This window comes from Bubalus kerabau, chromosome 15, assembly GCF_029407905.1.
Source record: "Bubalus kerabau isolate K-KA32 ecotype Philippines breed swamp buffalo chromosome 15, PCC_UOA_SB_1v2, whole genome shotgun sequence".
In the NCBI taxonomy this organism is placed as follows: Eukaryota; Metazoa; Chordata; class Mammalia; order Artiodactyla; family Bovidae; genus Bubalus; species Bubalus kerabau.
The window spans coordinates 36824070-36843288 of record NC_073638.1 but is presented as its reverse complement, the minus strand read 5'-3'; the positions used below and the strand labels follow the sequence as shown (position 1 = coordinate 36843288).

Sequence of the window (19219 nt, the reverse complement as noted above, 5' to 3'; positions counted from 1 at the left end):
TTTAGGTTGGATACCTCAAGCAACACACGACACAGGCAATATGCAAAAGCACACAAGCAGCACGGCAGACCTCCAGCAAGCAGCGCACCTTCCCCATATAAGAACTGAATTAGGTGGTTAGTAAGTACTTTTGATGGTTGGGTGGCCTCACTGACTCAATGGACATGAGTTTGAACAAGGTCAGGGAGTTGATGATGGACAGGGAAGCCTGGCGTGCTGCAGTTCACAGGGTCGCAAAGAATTGGACATGACTGAGTGACTGAACTGAACTGAACTGCAGCAACTTGCAGATAAAGGGCATTAGCCTCAGTTAATTGCAAGAAAAACTTTGCAGTCCTGCTGATTATGCCAATTGTTTTGTATCAGTTTCAGCCTATCAATAACCAGTGATATGACTGAACCAGGCCTGTGGTTCTTATTAAAGTTATAAGATGCCCTTTAGCAATAACCATCAAGAAACCTTGAAAAAAGCATGCAGGGGGTTATTATTTACAAGACCTGGAAATTACACAGCACCCCTGGGGCCACACAGTGAGGTTGCATGCAGGCCTGGGGTTCTGCTTTTATTGGGGTTGAGGATGGGGTGCTAAAGGTTTCATGGACTCACTCTATACTGGTTAATTTGAAACATAAGAGCAGGAACGTAAAACATTGGAAGAGGGAAAAACAAGTGACCCAAATGACTAGTCATTGAAATCAACCAAGATCTCCAGAATAAAGGAGCCTCAGTCCAGGGAGGCATCCTATATTTAAGTCCTGTGGCTGGCAAGGTGTTTATTTAAGATAGCCATCCTTAAAGTGCATGCCTCTTTGAAGTGGATGTCTCAACAATCAAAGCTTAAGTCAGGCACTTGCATTACAAAAAAGAAAAAAAAAAATCACAAAAGCTTCTCTTGTGATTGACATCCAGCACAGGACTAACCTCTCTCTGTTGCCAACCATATTCCCCTTTCTTGTTCTTGACTTTTAACTTTTAGTTTCTTTCTTGGCCTTGATCCTGCCTTTTGGACTTAGTGATTAAACAGTTCTCTGATGTGACCTTCAATTCTCTCTAAGGACTTTGGCTCACCCTCACCACTCTGTCTCCACTCTAGGATTCATATGAAGGAAACATTGACTTAACGGCTCTGGACCCACTTAATTGGCACCCCAAGATGTGAGTGAGTGAGAGTGTAAGTTTAAGCATGTGCATGCACAGGGCTGAGTGAACATGTTGGGGTTGGGGGAGGGGGTCGTCAGGTTTCCTGAGTCCGAATCTTTACTGTGCTCCACTCAGTCTTGTCCGACTCTTTGCGACCTCATGGACTGTAGCCTTTCAGGCTCCTCTGTCCATGGAATTTCCCAGGCAAGAATACTGGAGTGGGTTGCTGTTTCCTCCTCTAGGGGATCTTCCCAACCCAGGGATCAATCCTGCATCTCTGGTGTCTCCTGTATTAGCAGACAGATTCTTTACCACTACACCACCTGGGAAGCCCTTACTCCCCCCATGTATTAGATGCGTGACCCCAAGCAAGTTATATATCCTTTCTATTCCTCAGTCTTCTAATCTACTATCTATAAACCTATAAAGTGATGGTAGGGGGTAGGAATTAAAAACCTTTCAAGGTTGTTGTATGGTTACTAATTCTATTCAGTAAATATTTCTAGTTGCCACCCCAATTCATTCCCCATTTTTGGGTCCACACAGTAAATTGCACCTCCTGAACCCTTTGTAAGAGGAAGGGTCATATGGTTAGTTTTGGCCAATAAGTTGTGAACTGAAATGATGAGTGTCAATTACTGAAGTGAAAGCCTCTGGGATATTCTTGTGCTCTGCCACAAAGGCCATGTTCTAAATATTACCTGCTTGGCTGCTGGGGTCCCAGAGTGAGAGCAACATGGTCAGAGCCCCCACCAACCTGCAGTGGACCTGTAGCAAGAGAGAAAAATAAGCCTTGTCCTTGAAAACCATGAAGATTTAGGGGTCATTTGTTACAACAGCATAATTCAGTCTACCCTGACTGAAACAGTTGTTTTATGGACTGAGATGATTCATGTAGAATTCTCTCAGGCTAGCGTCCAACACATAGAATACACTCACTAAGTATCAGCTATTATTATCACTTGTACAATGGCGTATATGTGGGTTGTATGCCTTTCCTTTGTTAAACCAAACAGTTTGAATAACCTTCCATTCTCCGCAGTTGAGGAGGGAGGAGGAGCATGGTGCTTATAAGCTATCAGGATAGTTTCAAGGAAAAGTTTCCTAACAGTATTCTCCATCCTCAGTGTCACATACAGACTTAGTAAATATGGCCCAGACACGTGAACAGGCGAGTTCTATCATCAACTCAACTTCCCCAATGCAGGCTAACATGCTAGCACATTGAGACGGCTCCTTTGGCTGTGGATGAGAGACCGAGAGACGCTGTGTTGGATCATCCTTCCGTACAGTCTGAATGATGGTTGGTCTTTGGGGACCAGAGAAGACCTCCAATTAATTATTAGTGGAGAAGATGAAATCATAAACAAAATTCCTTGTAATAAATTTTTCAAATGAGAGCCCATGTTTTATTTACAGGACTGGCCCATTTTGGGCTTTAAATCTATGAACAAAAACAAACATGCTTTTTTATCAAACAGACGGAGAATAAAGTACTCAATAGCCTTTCTTTTTCTTGCTGCCAAGAAGGACATGGGCTCTGAGCTACAGAGAGGAAGACAGGCCCAGGCTCTGTCGGGTGGAAGAATTGATGGACTCATTTTGCTTTGCAGAGGAAGATTTAAGCTATAATGATCCTTCCACACTGAGAGGAGGAAAAAAAAAACAACAACAACAACAAAGAAAAGGAGAAAACAAAGGGTCCTGCTGATATTCAGATGTTTTTACTTCTTAATTCAGCATGACACCTGGGTGGAAAATAGAACATGAAAAGTGTAAAGTTCTATAACTAAAGCAACTACCATCAGGCATATTCTTATAACTAAAAATGAGAAATCTACTTGACCTGAGAATTCTGCAGAAAAAGTAAAAGAAGTAGAGGATAGATTTTGGCTTAATATCTTATTTACCATTTGTCTCCCTTAAACAAAGTTGTTCTGAATCTTGGAGAAGAGGGACCTTATGTAAATTCACACCTGGGGTAGGAAATGGCAACCCACTCCAGTATTCTTGCCTGGAAAATTCCATGGAGAGAGAAGCCTGGCGGACTATGGTCCATGAGGTCTCTGGACATGACTGAGCTACTGAGCATGAGCATGTAAATTCATACCAGTTCTCATTGCCTCAGATCTGGTGGGCTCAGAAATGCTATTGCTGAGATGTCTGTAAATATCTGTTTTCTGACAAATAGTGATGATGAATCAGAGAATTTAGGTCAACTGAAAGTTGAATGGTCCATTAAAAACTCAGCAAGACACCAGTTTGGAGTGAAACCCTGAGATGTTAGGTTGTTCTTTTCTAGTACGTGGTGTAAGAGTAAACCAAAGAGTGATGTATTTGCACAATGTCCCTGTATCTGTTTCCTGAGGCCGCTGTAACAAACTGCTGAAAACTTGGTGACTTAAAAATAGCAGAATTCATTCTCTCACAACTCTAGAGGCCAGGAGCCTGAATTCAGTATCAACCAGCCAAAATCAAAGTGCTGGTAAGGTCACACTCCTTCCAGAGACTCTAGAGCTGAATCTTGCCTCTCCCTGCTTCTGGTGGCTGCCAGCAATCCTTGGCTTGTGGCCACATCTTCCTGTCTCTGCCACCATTCTCTCATTGTCACCTCTTCTGTCTGTATCTCTTTTCCCTCTGTCACTCTCTTATAAGAACAATTATGATTGCACTCAGGGCCCACCCAGAGCATTCAGGGCAATCTCACTATCTCAAGATCTTTAATTTAATCATATCTGCAAATTCACTTTTCCCATAAAAAATAATTAACCTGTGTTGGAAAAACCAGTTTTTCCCTAGCATATATTTCTTCCTATGAGGCTTCTATACTACTCTCACAGAACACTTCTTCACTTCTGGTCACCAAACATGAGGAGGTTTTTCACACCAAATGTGTGGAGAACAATCAATTCTCTGTGATACCAGCTGGGTGTTCTATGTTTTCACTCAATTCTGACATTCTCTACCTGGAGATAACAACACATCACATAGGTTAAGGGCTTAGTCCCACAGACCACCCCTGCCACCCCGTTTCACACATACTTCAGATGCCAATCACAAGCCCAGGTTATCATCTGAGCTTCTGATTAACCAGCTATAGATTGGAGGCTCCAATGATCCCCTCTTTGGGTTTGATTAATTTGCTAGAGTAGCTCGCAAAACTCATGGAAATACTTACTTAGGTTTATCAGCTTATTAAGGGTATGATTAAAGGATGGATATGAACAGCCAGGTGAAGAGATACCTAAGGTCTAGGAGGGTCCTGAACATTGGAGCTTCTGTCCCTGTGATTTGGGTATATAATCTTCCCAGTGTGGATATGTTCACCAATTTGGAAACTCTCTGAACTGCTTACTAGTGGGATTTCACGGAGCTTCCTCGCATAGGTATGATCAGTTATTCACTCCAGTTCCAGCTCTTCTCTCTGGAGAAAGGGGCTGGGGGCTGAAAAGTCCAAGCTTGTAATCATGACTTGGTCTTTCTGGTGATCAGGCCCCATACACAAGTCATCCAGGAGCCCACCCAAGTGAGTCACCTCATGAGAAAAAAAAAGATTCTCTTAATGCTCTTATCACTTAGGAAATTATAAGAGTTTTTAGGAGCCCTGTATCAGGAATAGGTTCCAAGATAAATAGTAGGACAAGAGATGTTTCTAGTGTTCTTATTACTTAAGAAATCACATGGGTTTTAGAAGCTCTGTGCCAGGAATTGAAAACAGAGACCAATACACACACACACATGCATACACACATACACACACACACACACATATGTAATTTTTCAGATATTACCTAAGAGGTAACATTTACACTGTTTTGTGATATCTTTTAGGGCCATTATTGAACCTATTACAATCTCCAGTAGCTGTAAAGTAAAAGTATAGGGGCCAAATGGTAAAAGTAGGATTGGCCCTCCTCTTGCTGCTGCTGCTGCTAAGTCACTTCAGTCGTGTCCGACTCTGTGCGACCCCATAGACGGCAGCCCACCAGGCCCTGCAGTCCCTGGGGTTCTCTAGGCAAGAACACTGAAACGGGTCGCCATTTCCTCCTCCCATGCATGAAAGTGAAAATGAAAGTGAAGTCGCTCAGTCGTGTCCGACTCCCAGTGACTCCCTGAACTGCAGGGGAGTCTGGAAGGCTACAGTCCATGGGGTTGCAAAAGAGTCAGACAGGCTCCCCTGTCCATGGGATTTTCCAGGCAAGAGTACTGGAGCGGGGTGCCATTGCCTTCTCTGGCCCTCCTCTTACTTATCTTCAAAATTTGTGTCTTTTGTCCCTGAGATCTTAGGTTCTGCTGGGCTACAGTTTCAGTTCTCAGGGAAATGACATTACCAGTGGGAAACAAAATAAGTGTTCTGCTAAAGTTGAAGCTTCCGGGTGGTGCTAGTGGTAAAGAATTTGCCTGCCAATGCAGGAGACATAAGAGATGTTGGTTCGATCCCTGGAGGAGGGCACAGCAACCCACTCTAGTATTTTTGCCTGGAGAATCCCATGGACGAGGAGTCTGGTGGGCTATAGTCTGTAGGGTTGCAAAGAGTTGGACATGACTGAAGCAACTTAGCATGTGTGCAAAGCTGAAGCATGTGGCTAGAACCCAGAGGATTCACAAGGGTGTCTTTTGTTTCTTCTGCACCAGTGGAAGTGGTGAATGGACAGTGGCAGCATCTCAAGCCTGATAAAAGCAAGGATTCCTCAAGATGAAAGTCTAGATAAGCAAAAGGGACAGAGACCCTGAGCAACTTCGATGCTGACCAAGGGGGAGGGAAATCTAGAATAAGTCAGAGGAGAGGGAGATGACAAAAATCAATTTAAAAATACAGTGGTGATTGGAGTTTTTTCAACTAAGCCTTCTGAATTAAATGGTTTCGGAATTTTAAGCTAGAAAACACTTTGGAGGCTCAGTTGACATGGAGGTAATGGGAGATGCAAGTTGACCGGAACTGCGCCAAGGATGGACTCTAACGATGACTTAGGTGCCTTCAGTGGGTTCTGTGGGCACCACCTAGATCCCTGCTCCATGACCAAAACACTCCTTCCCCCAGCAGCTAAAAGGGTCACCTGCTGATGACTTCCACTGAGACCCTTTCTTGGAATTGCCATCTGCTGAAGGGAAGCCCAGTTTATCATTTTTTCTGGGACAGCACTCATGCAATTACTAGCTGATGTATGATAGCCAAGGTCGTGGCACCCTGTCTTGATTCAGAACATCTCTGAAGGACCGTCTCAGCTCCAGAGATCGTTCTAAGATCAGCAGAAGCCTTGATTGCAAGTGCATTAGCATTCACCCTCTGCTTCTGCTCAATTCTGCTTCCCTCACTCCCTCAGTTCTTGTTCTCCAGAATACTTCTCAATAAACTGGTACTTGTCTACTTGAAGTCCATACCTCAGAATCTCAACCAAAGACAGTACCTCAAGTCACATCCTCTAAGCCCTCCTCAGCCACATTTTCTGTGGATGCTTCATGCAAACCCAGACACACCTCAAATGAGTCAGGTCCCATCTCAACCATGTGCTGTACATCTTTTCATTTTTTGATCTGGGGTCCTCACTAGCTCCATGATAAGTAAACTGACTTTGACTTCCCTGGTGGCTCAGATGGTAAAGCGTCTGTCTACAATGTGGGAAACCTGGGTTAGATCCCTGGGTCAGGAAGATCCCTTGGAGAAGGAAATGGAAATCCACTCTAGTACTATTGCCTGGAAAATCCCATGGACAGAGGAGCCTGGTAGGCTACAGTCCATGGGGTCACAAAGAGTTGGACACGACTGAGCGACTTCACTAATGACCTCAAGGAAGAAAATCTCATCAGAGAGAACACAGGAGCTGGGAGATAAATCCCCGGCCTCCTATCCTGCAGATGAGTCATGCTGGGAGGCATTCTGAAGCTTCCAGTGGAATATAGCTCCTAATACCCAAAGAGACAGCTTCAACAATACATCCATTTATTGACTTTTCCTCCCCAATCCCTGCTTACTGAAACAATCTCCTTACAATTTCTGAAAATAAATCTTTATCTCAGGCTCTGCTTGGGGGAATACCAAATTTATTTCCACTGTCAGGTAGGTGGCTGTTCCCATTTGTAAAGTTCCTCTACAATTTTATCTTTTCTAAAGCAGGGAAATTTGGGTTGCAGGAATTTTAGATTCTCTTTGATTTGTATATAATAAAGGGGAAAAATACTGTGTATCAAAACCTACTATGTGTTAGGCTGTCTACTACAAATATAATAATGTGTAAAGTAGAACATTTTCCCTAAGAAATTTAGTAGTTTAGTAAATGTAGGGTGTGCAGGGTAGGGAGGAGGGTTGAAATACACATCCAAGGGTAAAGTAGGAAGAGACAAAGGAAGCAGTGGCTCCATCTCATTGGAAAAACCAAGAGGAACTTCATAGAAGAGGTGGCATTTGAGAAGGGCAGATGGGATGAGGTGTCAAGCATATGAATGTAGTTCACTGGAGATAAAGCTGGAGGAGAGGTCTGTGTTGGGGACCCTTGGATGCCAGAAAGGGGAGTCTGGGCATTGTTCTTCTTTGACAAGCAGTCTCACACACGTGCTGGCATTGGTAGACCATTTAGGACAGTGCCCCATTCCCCATTAAGTGTGCCCTTCTTGGCAGTGGGCTCACAAGGCAGATCCCCTCTTTAAGAACTGTCTGGGCAGATGGTTGCAGGACCAGAAGAGAAGAAAAGTCTTGCCCCCAAACCTCTTCTAGTCTTCTGATACTAGAGATTAACACAGTCATTCTTTTGACCTAGGATACTATCCTATGCTCAGTGAACACCACGAGATAATAGCATATTAAATCTTAATGTGAATAACTATAACATCTTTTCTGATATCTAGGTAGGTAAACATATTTTGGCATAAGGACACTGGGTAGGAAATTGGGTTAAAAGCAAGAGAATGGGTACATGCATCAGAGACCATCTCCTACTTTATAGTTTTGTCAAGGACGAATCCTAAAATTAATATGAGAAAAATGTCAATGATTTGTTTAATTGGGTCTTTTAAAATGTATTAGTTTTCAAATGAAAGTAATATATGCTTACTGAAAATTCTAATAATATAGATATATGTGGTTAGGTTGCTTCAGTCGTGTTCAACCCTTTGCAACCCTATGGACTGTAGCCCGCCAGTCTCCTCTGTCCATGGGATTTCCCAGGCAAGAATATTGCAGTGGGTTGCCATATATAGATATATGGTCAAATGCTAATTACCCTCCTCACCTCATTAACTATCATTAATGATTCAGAAGTTTTCCTTGCATATCTTAGAAAGTATTAATGAGTTTAAAGATATATATTCTCATTTGGAATGATAGGCACTGAGTTGACACTTACCAGCTGTGTGATTGATAAGCTGGATAACTTCTCTGAGTCTCAAGTTCTTCATCTGTAATGTGAGGGTAGTTATCTGGGTTACAGTGGAATAAAATATATATGAATATACCTACAGATAAAGAGTTGGCACTTTCTTATGTTTCCCATAATTTTCAGACTAAACTATGCATGATCTTTGAATATATAGAACAAATGAGCTATTTTGTCACAGATATAAACTCCTCACACCTTGATGGCAGTGTCAGCAGGAGAAAACAGAGTTAGATTTTTTTAGATGTTGGCATACAGACCAACTAGCATATTTAAACCCCTTTTCAACTGAGTTGATACTCAAAGCTATGAAAACTTCAGATTTATTATGTTAGATCATAGTTTCTCAGCCTCAGCATTATTGACATTTTTGGCTTGAGAATTCTTTGTCATGGGTGGCTAATTCTGGCCTCTACTCATTAGATGCCAGTAGCACCCCCTCCTTTTGTGACAACCAGAAATGTCTCTCATTTCAGTTGCTCAGTCATGTCCCACTCTTTGTGACCCCATGATCGCAGCACGCCAGGCCTCCCTGTCCATCACCAACTCCCGGAGTTCACTCAAACTCACGTCCATCGAGTCAGTGATGCCATCCAGCCATCTCATCCTCTGTCGTCTCCTTCTCCTCCTGCCCTCAATCTTTCTTTTCAAATGAGTCAGCTTTTGCATCAGGTGGCCAAAGTATTGGAGTTTCAGCTTCAACATCAGTCCTTCCAATGAACAACCAGGACTGATCTCCTTTAGGACAGACTGGTTGGATCTCCTTGCAGTCCAAGGGACTCTCAAGAGTCTTCTCCAACACCACAGTTCAAAAGCATCAATTCTTCAGCGCTCAGCTTTCTTTATAGTCCAACTCTCACATCCATACATGACTACTGGAAAAACCATAGCCTTGACTAGATGGACCTTTGTTGGCAAAGTAATGTCTCTGCTTTTCAATATGCTGTCTAGGTTGGTCATAACTTTCCTTCCAAGGAGTAAGCATCTTTTAATTTCATGGCTGTAATCACCATCTGCAGTGATTTGGGAGCCCCCAAAAATAAAGTCAGCTACTGTTTCCACTGTTCAGCACTTTCACAGCATCATCTTCTAGGATTTGAAAAAGCTCAAGAATTCCATCACCTCCACTAGCTTTGTTGATAGTGATGCTTCTTTAGGCTCACTTGACTTCACATTCCAGGATGCCTGGCTCTAGGTGAGTGATCACACCATCATGGTTTTCTGGGTTGTGAAGATCTTTTCTCTGTGTATTCTTGCCACCTCTTATTAATATCTTCTGCTTCTGTTAGGTCCATACCATTTCTGTCCTTTATTGAGCCCATCTTTGCATGAACTGTTCCATCTCATTTTGTAGATTAATAACCTGAGATTCTTAGGGAATTATTAAGCTAAGTTCATGCAATTGTCCTCAAAGAGTTGATAGTATAGACATGGGGATAAACACATTTAAAAGAAATGAATAAGTAATACAGCATGGCCAGCTAATTATTAAGTGCTGTGAAAACCCCCCCAGGAGAGATTCTGCATGGTGGCAGAGGGAGGAGTTAGGAGGGTATAAAGGAGGAATCTGGAAACGTGTCTGTCACACTGTGGCATTTGTGCTGGGCTTCAAGGGACAGGAGGTATATTGGAGTGGAGGGATGTGGTAGGGAAAAGACATTCCGAGTAGCACAGAAATAACTGTCTAGTGAGAGAGTGGTGGACATAGTTTGGCACATTCTGGAAGGGTGAGTGGTCAGGCATAGCAAGAGCACTGGATACAATAGGAGAGTTGACTGTAGAGAGAGAGGTGGGAGTCAGATCCTGGGGTGATGATGAGTGATGCCAAGGAGTTTGAATGCTATCCTGGAAATGATGGGAAATATTTAAGTTCTATAGGAATGTGGTGAGATTTACCACCATAAGAGATGGACCCTTCACAGAGAGGAAGCCAAAGGGAGAGGATAAAGGGAAAAAACATTTACATGGTCAAATCAGCAAGTCCTCGTGATGATTTGGAGTGTGTTGTGGGGACTGTAACCAAGGGCTTCAAAGGTGACTCTCCAGTTTCCATATCAGAAGGTTGGGTAAATGGACGGTGGCGCCCATTGCATTAAGGGAGAGCAGCTTGAGGAAATGTGGCAAAGATGATCATGAATCAGCTGAGCTTGAGGAGCCAAAGACTCCAGAGGAGGAGGTGCAAGAGGTTCCTGGCCCTGAAAGATGAAAGAGAGATAGAAAGAGACTGATGGGATCCACTGAGGAGATATTCACTGAGTGTCTACCGTGTGGCAGGCACTCTACTCAGAGTCTTGTGAAGGCACAGTGTTGACTGGTAATCCGGAAGGGACTAACTCAGGGTCCCACTCAAGAAGCATACAGTCTGTAAAAGGAGTAGAACAGTAAGTGCCCTGCCACGTTGCAGGAGCCAAGACAAGTCCTAGATCAAGGCAGGGAGCATGAAAGTAATGGCCAACTCTACCATGTGGGAAATGATCAAAAAAGGCTATGTATAGAAGGGATCTTAAATATGAGTCTTTGTATAGGAGGGGTCTTGAGATATGAGAATAAAAGGTGTTTACAGGCCAACAGTGGAGGAAAGGGCATTTTAGGCAGAGGGGAGAGCAATGACAAGCCCACAAAGATGAACACAAGCCTACATTGTCGTGGCTGGCAGATAGCTGTGGGAGTTGAAGGCATGAGCAGTGAAGAGAGGAGGAGTCATGAGTTATGATTCTGAGGAGGTGAACAGAGCCTAGGATGCCCTCTAAGTGGTTTGGACTACTCCCTGGATAATGGAATCTAGCTTAAAGAAATTTAAGCTGAGGAGTGACATGATTGATTCAGAATTTTGAGTCAGAAAGTGACAGTTTAAATTACAAATGTAGATACAATCTCAGGGAAATAAAGAAGAAAAAATATTGAAGATTTATTCCAGAGGTAGGCAAAGGACTTCATATACCCTTTCCAAGTTGGCCCTTGTACCAAATTATTAAAAACTAATTTTTGTGGAGCATATACTCTAGGTGAAATACTCTTCTAGGCATTTGATCACTCACCTAGAGCCAGACATCCTGGAATGTGAAGTCAAGTGGGCCTTAGAAAGCATCACTACGAACAAAGCTAGTGGAGGTGATGGAATTCCAGTGGAGCTATTCCAAATCCTGAAAGATGATGCTGTGAAAGTGCTGCACTCAATATGCCAGCAAATTTGGAAAACTCAGCAGTGGCCTCAGGACTGGAAAAGGTCAGTTTTCATTCCAATCCCAAAGAAAGGCACTGCCCAAAATGCTCAAACGACTGCACAATTGCACTCATCTCACACGCTAGTAAAGTAATGCTCAAAATTCTCCAAGCCAGGCTTCAGCAGTACGTGAACCGTGAACTTCCAGATGTTCAAGCTGGTTTTAGAAAAGGCAGAGGAACCAGAGATCAACTTGCCAACATCTGCTGGATCATCAAAAAAGCAAGAGAGTCCCAGAAAAACATCTATTTCTGCTTTATTGACTGTGCCAAAGCCTTTGACTGTGTGAATCACAATAAACTGTGGAAAATTCTGAAAGAGATGGGAATACCAGACCACCTGACCTGCCTCTTGAGAAACCTGTATGCAGATCAGGAAGCAACAGTTAGAACTGGACATGGAACAACAGACTGGTTCCAAATAGGAAAAGGAGTACGTCAAGGCTGTATATTGCCACCCTTCTTATTTAACTTATATGCAGAGTACATCATGAGAAATGCTGGGCTGGAAGAAGCACAAGCTGGAATCAAGATCGTTGGGAGAAATATCAATAACCTCAGATATGCAGATGACACCACCCTTAGGGCAGAAAGTGAAGAGGAACTAAAAAGCCTCTTGATGAAAGTGAAAGAGGAGACTGAAAAAGTTGGCTTAAAGCTTAACATTCAGAAAACGAAGATCATGGCATCTGGTTCCATCACTTCATGGCAAATAGATGGGGAAACAGTGGAAACAGTGTCAGACTTTATTTTCTGGGGCTCCAAAATCACTGCAGATGGTGACTGCAGCCATGCAATTAAAAGACGCTTACTCCTTGGAAGGAAAGTTATGACCAACCTAGATAGCATATTCAAAAGCAGACATTACTTTGCCAACAAAGGTCCGTCTATTCAAGGCTATGGTTTTTCCAATAGTCATGTATGGATGTGAGAGTTGAACTGTGAAAAAAGCTGAGTGCTAAAGAATTGATGCTTTTGAACTGTGGTGTTGGAAAAGACTCTTGAGAGTCCCTTGGACTGCAAGGAGATCCAACCTGTCCATCCTAAAGGAGATCAGTCCTGGGTGTTCATTGGAAGGACTGATGCTGAAGCTGAAACTCCAATACTATGGCCACCTCATGCGAAGAGTTGACTCATTAGAAGAGATCCTGATGCTGGGAGGGATTGGGGGCAGGAGGAGAAGGGGATGACAGAGGATGAGATGGCTGGATGGCATCACCGACTCAATGGACATGAGTTTGGGTAAACTCTGGGAGTTGGTGATGGACAGTGAGGCCTGGCGTGCTGCAATTCATGGGGTCGGAAACAGTAGGACTCGACTGAGCGACTGAAATGAACTGAACTGAACTGAACTGAGCTCATTTAATCCTCCTAATTATCCTATCAGGATGATAGGATGCAACTAGGATATGGAGCTGGGATTTCAACCCAGGTCATACAATTTTAGGAGTATATGTGTCTTCACCACTGGACCAGACAACCTCCCGCAATGATAATAACTAACATCTATGCAGGCTTGATAGGTGTCTTAGTAAGTGCTTTATATGCACTATCTAGTTTGGCCCTTACAACAGCTCCATTAGAGATGAGAAAATAAAGACACAGAGGGCACACCCAAGTTGAAACAATTATTAAGTAGCCACATTTAATCCAAGTTTTCTGATTTGACAGGCTGCGTGTGTAATGATTTTGCCCTGCCATCTCTGTAAATTCTCTGTAAATACTGGTTGATTTAAAGAGCAAGGTTTCTAAGAATGGGCTTCTGTATTCCCAAGACACAAGTATCACCAGGCCAAACACTCAGAGAAGACTTTCCAGGACTAAGTTACAGGCAGTAGCGTGACTGGCTCCTACTCCACGTGCTTGCTTCTATAGGCTGATCCTTGGAGGGCAGGATGGGCATCAAAGACAGCTGGGATGAGGTAGGGCCAGCCTCCGCTCTCTTATTGGCCAGCCCCATCAAAGGCGCTTGTGCCAGGCTCTGCTCCACTCTGAGGCTGGGCAGATCAAAGAGCCCTGACAAGTTAGGTTTCTGGGCAGCCCCAGTTCTGATCATCAATTGTCACTTTGGCAGTGACAGCAGAGGGTCTAACATGACAGGACTGCCACAGCCAAGGATCCTGGGGTGGACATCAGAGAGTCAGCTCTAAAGGCCAGGAAGCTGCCTGAGGCCCCTTTGGGCATTGACCCCTGGTGGGAAGAGAGGAAAGAACTGGAGAGACCCCTAAGGAAAATGTTTGGAGCAGGATCACTACGGGAAAGTTGCTGCAGGCGAGAAACCTGACCTTGGCATTTATATTTCTGCCTTGGAACCATAAGATCTGATTACCTCAAGTAGCAGAAGAATTGCTGACGTGCCCACACATGTTCATTCTCATGCATATATTACACACGCACACACACCCCTATAGTATACACACACCCAAATCACCCCCAAGACATGCAAGCATTATAAACATCCCCCAAGACATGCAGACTTTCATGCGAACTAAAACACACAAAAACATTCATGCACACTTGTTTTTTCATACTCATCATACTTGCCTACACATACAAGCGTACACATAAAGATACAAGTACGTAACCACACACATATATGTGCTTACTCATACATGGTAAAGAAACTGCCTGCCAATGCAGGAGATGTAAGAGACACGAATTCAATCCTTGGGTCGGGCAGACCCCCTGGAGGAGGGCTGGCAACTCACTTCAGTTCTCTTGCCTGGAGAATCACATGGACAGAGGAGCCTGGCAGGCTACTCTCCATAGTGTCTCAAAGAGTTGGACACAACTGAAGAGACTTAGCATGCAGGCACACATGCATACGTGGGAAGGCAATCTTTACAATATAATCTGCCAGCTTCTAGAGCCCAAATCTGATATTTTCCTCTCAGAAGAGTGAGAATAATTTTCACAAATATCCTTTAAATATATATATATATATATATATATATATATATATATATATTCTGTCTATATATAGAACATGTTATATATATAGAACATATATATGTGTGTGTATATATATATATGTTTAATCTATTAATTCAAAGCATGTAGCTATTTTCTAAGGCAAAATTACCATTTCAACTGGTTTAAATTCCTGGCAACTAAATATTCCTCAATGAACAGGATTTTCTAACATGCTAATATTTTTAATAGCTCTTAGGAGCATAAAGTCCTTTCCAAGAGCTGACATAAATGCTATTTGCAACAATTTTGAATGTTTCCTCTAGATTTTTCTACAGAGGAGTTGGAGAGTGGCTGGCATCAGGATCTGTAGAAGAGTCTATTAATGTATTTAAAGGATATTTGTGAAAATTATTCTCACCCTTCTGAGAGGAAAATATCAGATTTGGGCTCTAGAAGCCAGCAGATTATATTGTAAAGATTGCCTTCCCGTGTATGCATGCATGCCTGCATGCTAAGTCGCTTCAGATTAGAGATACCAAGGGAACATTTCATGCAAAGATGGGCTCGATAAAGGACAGAAATAGTATGGACCTATCAGAAGCAGTAGATATTAAGAAGAGGTGGCAGGAATACACAGAAGAACTGTACAAAAAAGATCTTCACGACCAAGATAATCACGATGGTGTGATCACTCACCTAGAGCCAGACATCCTGGAATGTGAAGTCAAGTGGGCCTTAGAAAGCATCACTATGAACAAAGCTAGTGGAGGTGATGGAATTCCAGTTGAGCTATTTCAAATCCTGAAAGATGATGCCGTGACAGTGCTGCACTCAACGTGCCAGCAAATTCGGAAAACTCAGCAGTGGCCACAGGACTGGAAAAGGTCAGTTTTCATTCTAATCCCAAAGAAAGGCAATGCCAAAGAATGCTCAAACTACCGCACAATTGCACTCATCTCACATGCTAGTAAAGTAATGCTCAAAATTCTCCAAGACAGGCTTCAGCAATACGTAGACCATGAACTTCCAGATGTTCAAGCTGGTTTTAGAAAAGGCAGAGGAACCAGAGATCAAATTGCAAACATCTGCTGGATCATCAAAAAAGCAAGAGAGTCCCAGAAAAACATCTATTTCTGCTTTATTGACTGTGCCAAAGCCTTTGACTGTGTGAATCACAATAAACTGTGGAAAATTCTGAAAGAGATGGGAATACCAGACCACCTGACCTGCCTCTTGAGAAACCTGTATGCAGATCAGGAAGCAACAGTTAGAACTGGACATGGAACAACAGACTGGTTCCAAATAGGAAAAGGAGTACGTCAAGGCTGTATATTGCCATCCTTCTTATTTAACTTATATGCAGAGTACATCATGAGAAATGCTGGGCTGGAAGAAGCACAAGCTGGAATCAAGATCGCTGGGAGAAATATCAATAACTTCAGATATGCAGATGACACCACCCTTAGGGCAGAAAGTGAAGAGGAACTAAAAAGCCTCTTGATGAAAGTGAAAGAGGAGAGTGAAAAAGTTGGCTTAAAGCTTAACATTCAGAAAACGAAGATCATGGCATCTGGTTCCATCACTTCATGGCAAATAGATGGGGAAACAGGAGAAACAGTGTCAGACTTTATTTTGGGGGGCTCCAAAATCACTGCAGACGGTGATTACAGCCATGAAATTCAAAGATGCTTACTCCTCGGAAGGAAAGTTATGACCAACCTAGATAGCATATTGAAAAGCAGAGACATTACTTTGCCAACAAAGGTTTGTCTAGTCAAGGCTATGGTTTTTCCATTGGTCATGTATGGATGTGAGAGTTGGACTGTGAAGAAAGCTGAGCGCCAAAGAATTGATGCTTTTGAACTGTGGTGTTAGAGAAGAGTCTTGAGAGTCCCTTGGACTGCAAGGAGATCCAACCAGTCCATTCTGAAGGAGATCAGCCCTGGGATTTCTTTGGAAGGAATGATGCTAAAGCTGAAACTCCAGTACTTTGGCCACCTCATGCAAAGAGTTGACTCATTGGAAAAGACTCTGATGCTGGGAGGGATTGGGGGCATGAGGAGAAGGGTTCGACAGAGGATGAGATGGCTGGATGGCATCACTGAATCGATGGACGTGAGTCTGAGTGAACTCTGGGAGTTGGTGATGGACAGGGAGGCCTGGCGTGCTGCAATTCACGGGGTCGCAAAGAGTCAGACACCACTGAGCAACTGAACTGACTGATGATATATATACATGTAATGGCCTAGTAAAGATTTCACAAATGAGTGTAAATAAGCCAGTTTTGGTAATCAAGTTGAGTTTGGCTCTTCTTCAAACACCTTCTCTTGCATGATCAAAATCACATGACTGAGAAAAATACCATGGGGTCTTTTAAAATCACTCCAATATCTTTTCTTCTGAGAAGTCCTCTCTGACCTGCCCCCACCAGCCTGGAGTGGGCACCTGTAGCGGACAGTGTGGTTTGTCACCCAGGTTTCCCTTCAGGATGGAGGTACGCACTCTACCAGCTGCTGGAAGTATTGGCTGCTCTTGGCTTAGAAATTGTTTGTTCAGCCAGAGGTAGCATTGAACCCCACCTCCCTGGGGACAGCTAGCATCCAATGATGTGGGGTATAAAGGGGCAGCCTCCTTGCCTCAAATGGGATAATAATAAAGAGTTATCCCCATTCCAGAACTTACCATGGGATCAGCTGAGGCCTCTATTGCAACTGCATCACAGTGCAAGTCTCCATCTCTCCATCTTCTTTTACTCCCTCACAGGTATTGTCCCTGAAAACACTCCCCAAAAAGCCTTATGCACCCAAATCTCAGAGACTCAGAATCTGTCTCCCAGAGAACTTGACCAATGACAGCACCTTTCCTTGGCGCCCCCACATCCCCATGTAGTTCTCTCTTCTCCTCACAGCCAGTACCCCCCAAAACAGCAAATTTAGTAAAACTATGCCCCAAATCCCATCAACACCTCCATGACTACCAGTCTGGTACAGAGTCACAGCTTACCTGTCCTCTGGTTCATTTGCAACTTGGCCAGTCTCCATACTGGTCACCATACTTCTTGTCTTGACCTCTACGGTCTATTCCTCAACCCAATAATAAAGGTAATCCTGTCATAACATGATTAAATCACATCATTTGTTTGCTCAAAACCCTTCAGTGGCTTACTAAAAAAATTTTAAAGATGAAAATAAAAAGCCCAAAGTCCTTGTCATGCCTGCAGGAACTCCATGCTGGGGCCCTCTGCTCACTCTGTCTTCATCTCTCACCTCCTCCTCCCCTGTCCATTCCTCCCTAGTCCCACCGCCTCTCCTGCTGCTCCTTGAACACATCAAGCCTGTTCCTGCCACAGGATCTTTGCACTTGATGGGCCTCCCTCCAGGACTCCTGGGATTTAATCCTTCCTTTCATCTGGTTCTCTCACAACTGCAACCTCACTGAGAAGTCTTCTCTAGTTGTTATTTAAAATGTCATAGTCCCACCCCTGTCACCTTCTGTCCCTTTTCCTCACTGGCATTTCTTTGTAGCACTTACGACCACCTAATATATTATATACACTTATTTACTTCTCAACATGATAGTATCAGCTTTGACATGCTTGTTGCTATATCTCCAGTAACAAGTTCTCCATAAATAATTTTTTTTTTGAGTAGAGTAGATGGCTTATAATGATCTTTTGTGCATCTATCTTCTCTCTTAGAATATAAGAAACTGTGTTAAGATCTGGATCTTGTTTGTTTTGGTACTGTGAGTACCTAACCCAGAGTCTGGCCATACTCTAGGCACATTGTAGTATTTGAGGTGAATAAATGAATAAGTAACTGAGACTGATGACATGGCCTCTGGCAAGCAATGTGTTGCCTCTTTAGGCCTCAGTGTTCTTTGATGTAAAATGAGGAGAATACCAACCTCCACCCCCTCACCTAATCAAAAGGTTGTTGTTAAAAGTTAACAATATACTATACCAACTTCAAAGGCACTTCTGAGCAGCTAAGTGCCACATCTCTGCTAATATTGGGCATAACTAAAGATAAGCCAGTAAGTCAAACAAGATTTCCAGTTTCCATGAGACCAGGAATTTAGCCTCTCTCCAGACCACCTGAAGCCACAGACATCAAGCCTTTAAGATATTCTCTTTGTAAGACAATGTCTCACTTATTTGCTGCCATTTCATTTGAGATCTTCTCTTTAATCAGCCAGCAAATGTTTCCATTATGAAAATAATACACCAATGACAGCAAAGAAAATAGAGAAACAGGGAGTTGTTGTTCAGTTGCTAAGTCATGTCCGACTCTTTGAGACTCCATGAACTGCAGCATACCAGGCTTCCCTGTCCTTCACTATCTCCCTGAGTTTGCTCAAGGTCATGTCCATTGAATCAGCCGTCCAACCATCTCGTCATTTGTCACATCCTTCTTCTCTTGCCCTCAATCTTTCCCAGCATCACAGTCTTTTCCCACAAATCAGCTCTTCAAATCAGAGAGCCAAAGTATTGGAGCTTCAGCATCAGTCCTTCCAATGAATATTCAGGATCGATTTCCTTTAGGATTGACTGGTTTGATCTCCTTGCTGTCTC

At 43.2% G+C, this 19219-nt stretch overlaps 1 long non-coding RNA gene across 1 annotated transcript in view; it reads right to left on the bottom strand.

Moving 5' to 3' along the window:
* LOC129628905 (uncharacterized) overlaps positions 1–17709 on the bottom strand; it is a 30989-nt gene extending 13280 nt beyond the window's left edge. The window contains exons 1-2 of the long non-coding RNA XR_008702973.1: positions 17650–17709; positions 8482–8554 (exon numbers count right to left, since the gene is read on the bottom strand). This is a non-coding gene — a long non-coding RNA (uncharacterized LOC129628905). The remainder of the gene's footprint in view (positions 1–8481; positions 8555–17649) is intronic.
* Between the last annotated feature and the right edge of the window lie 1510 nt (positions 17710–19219).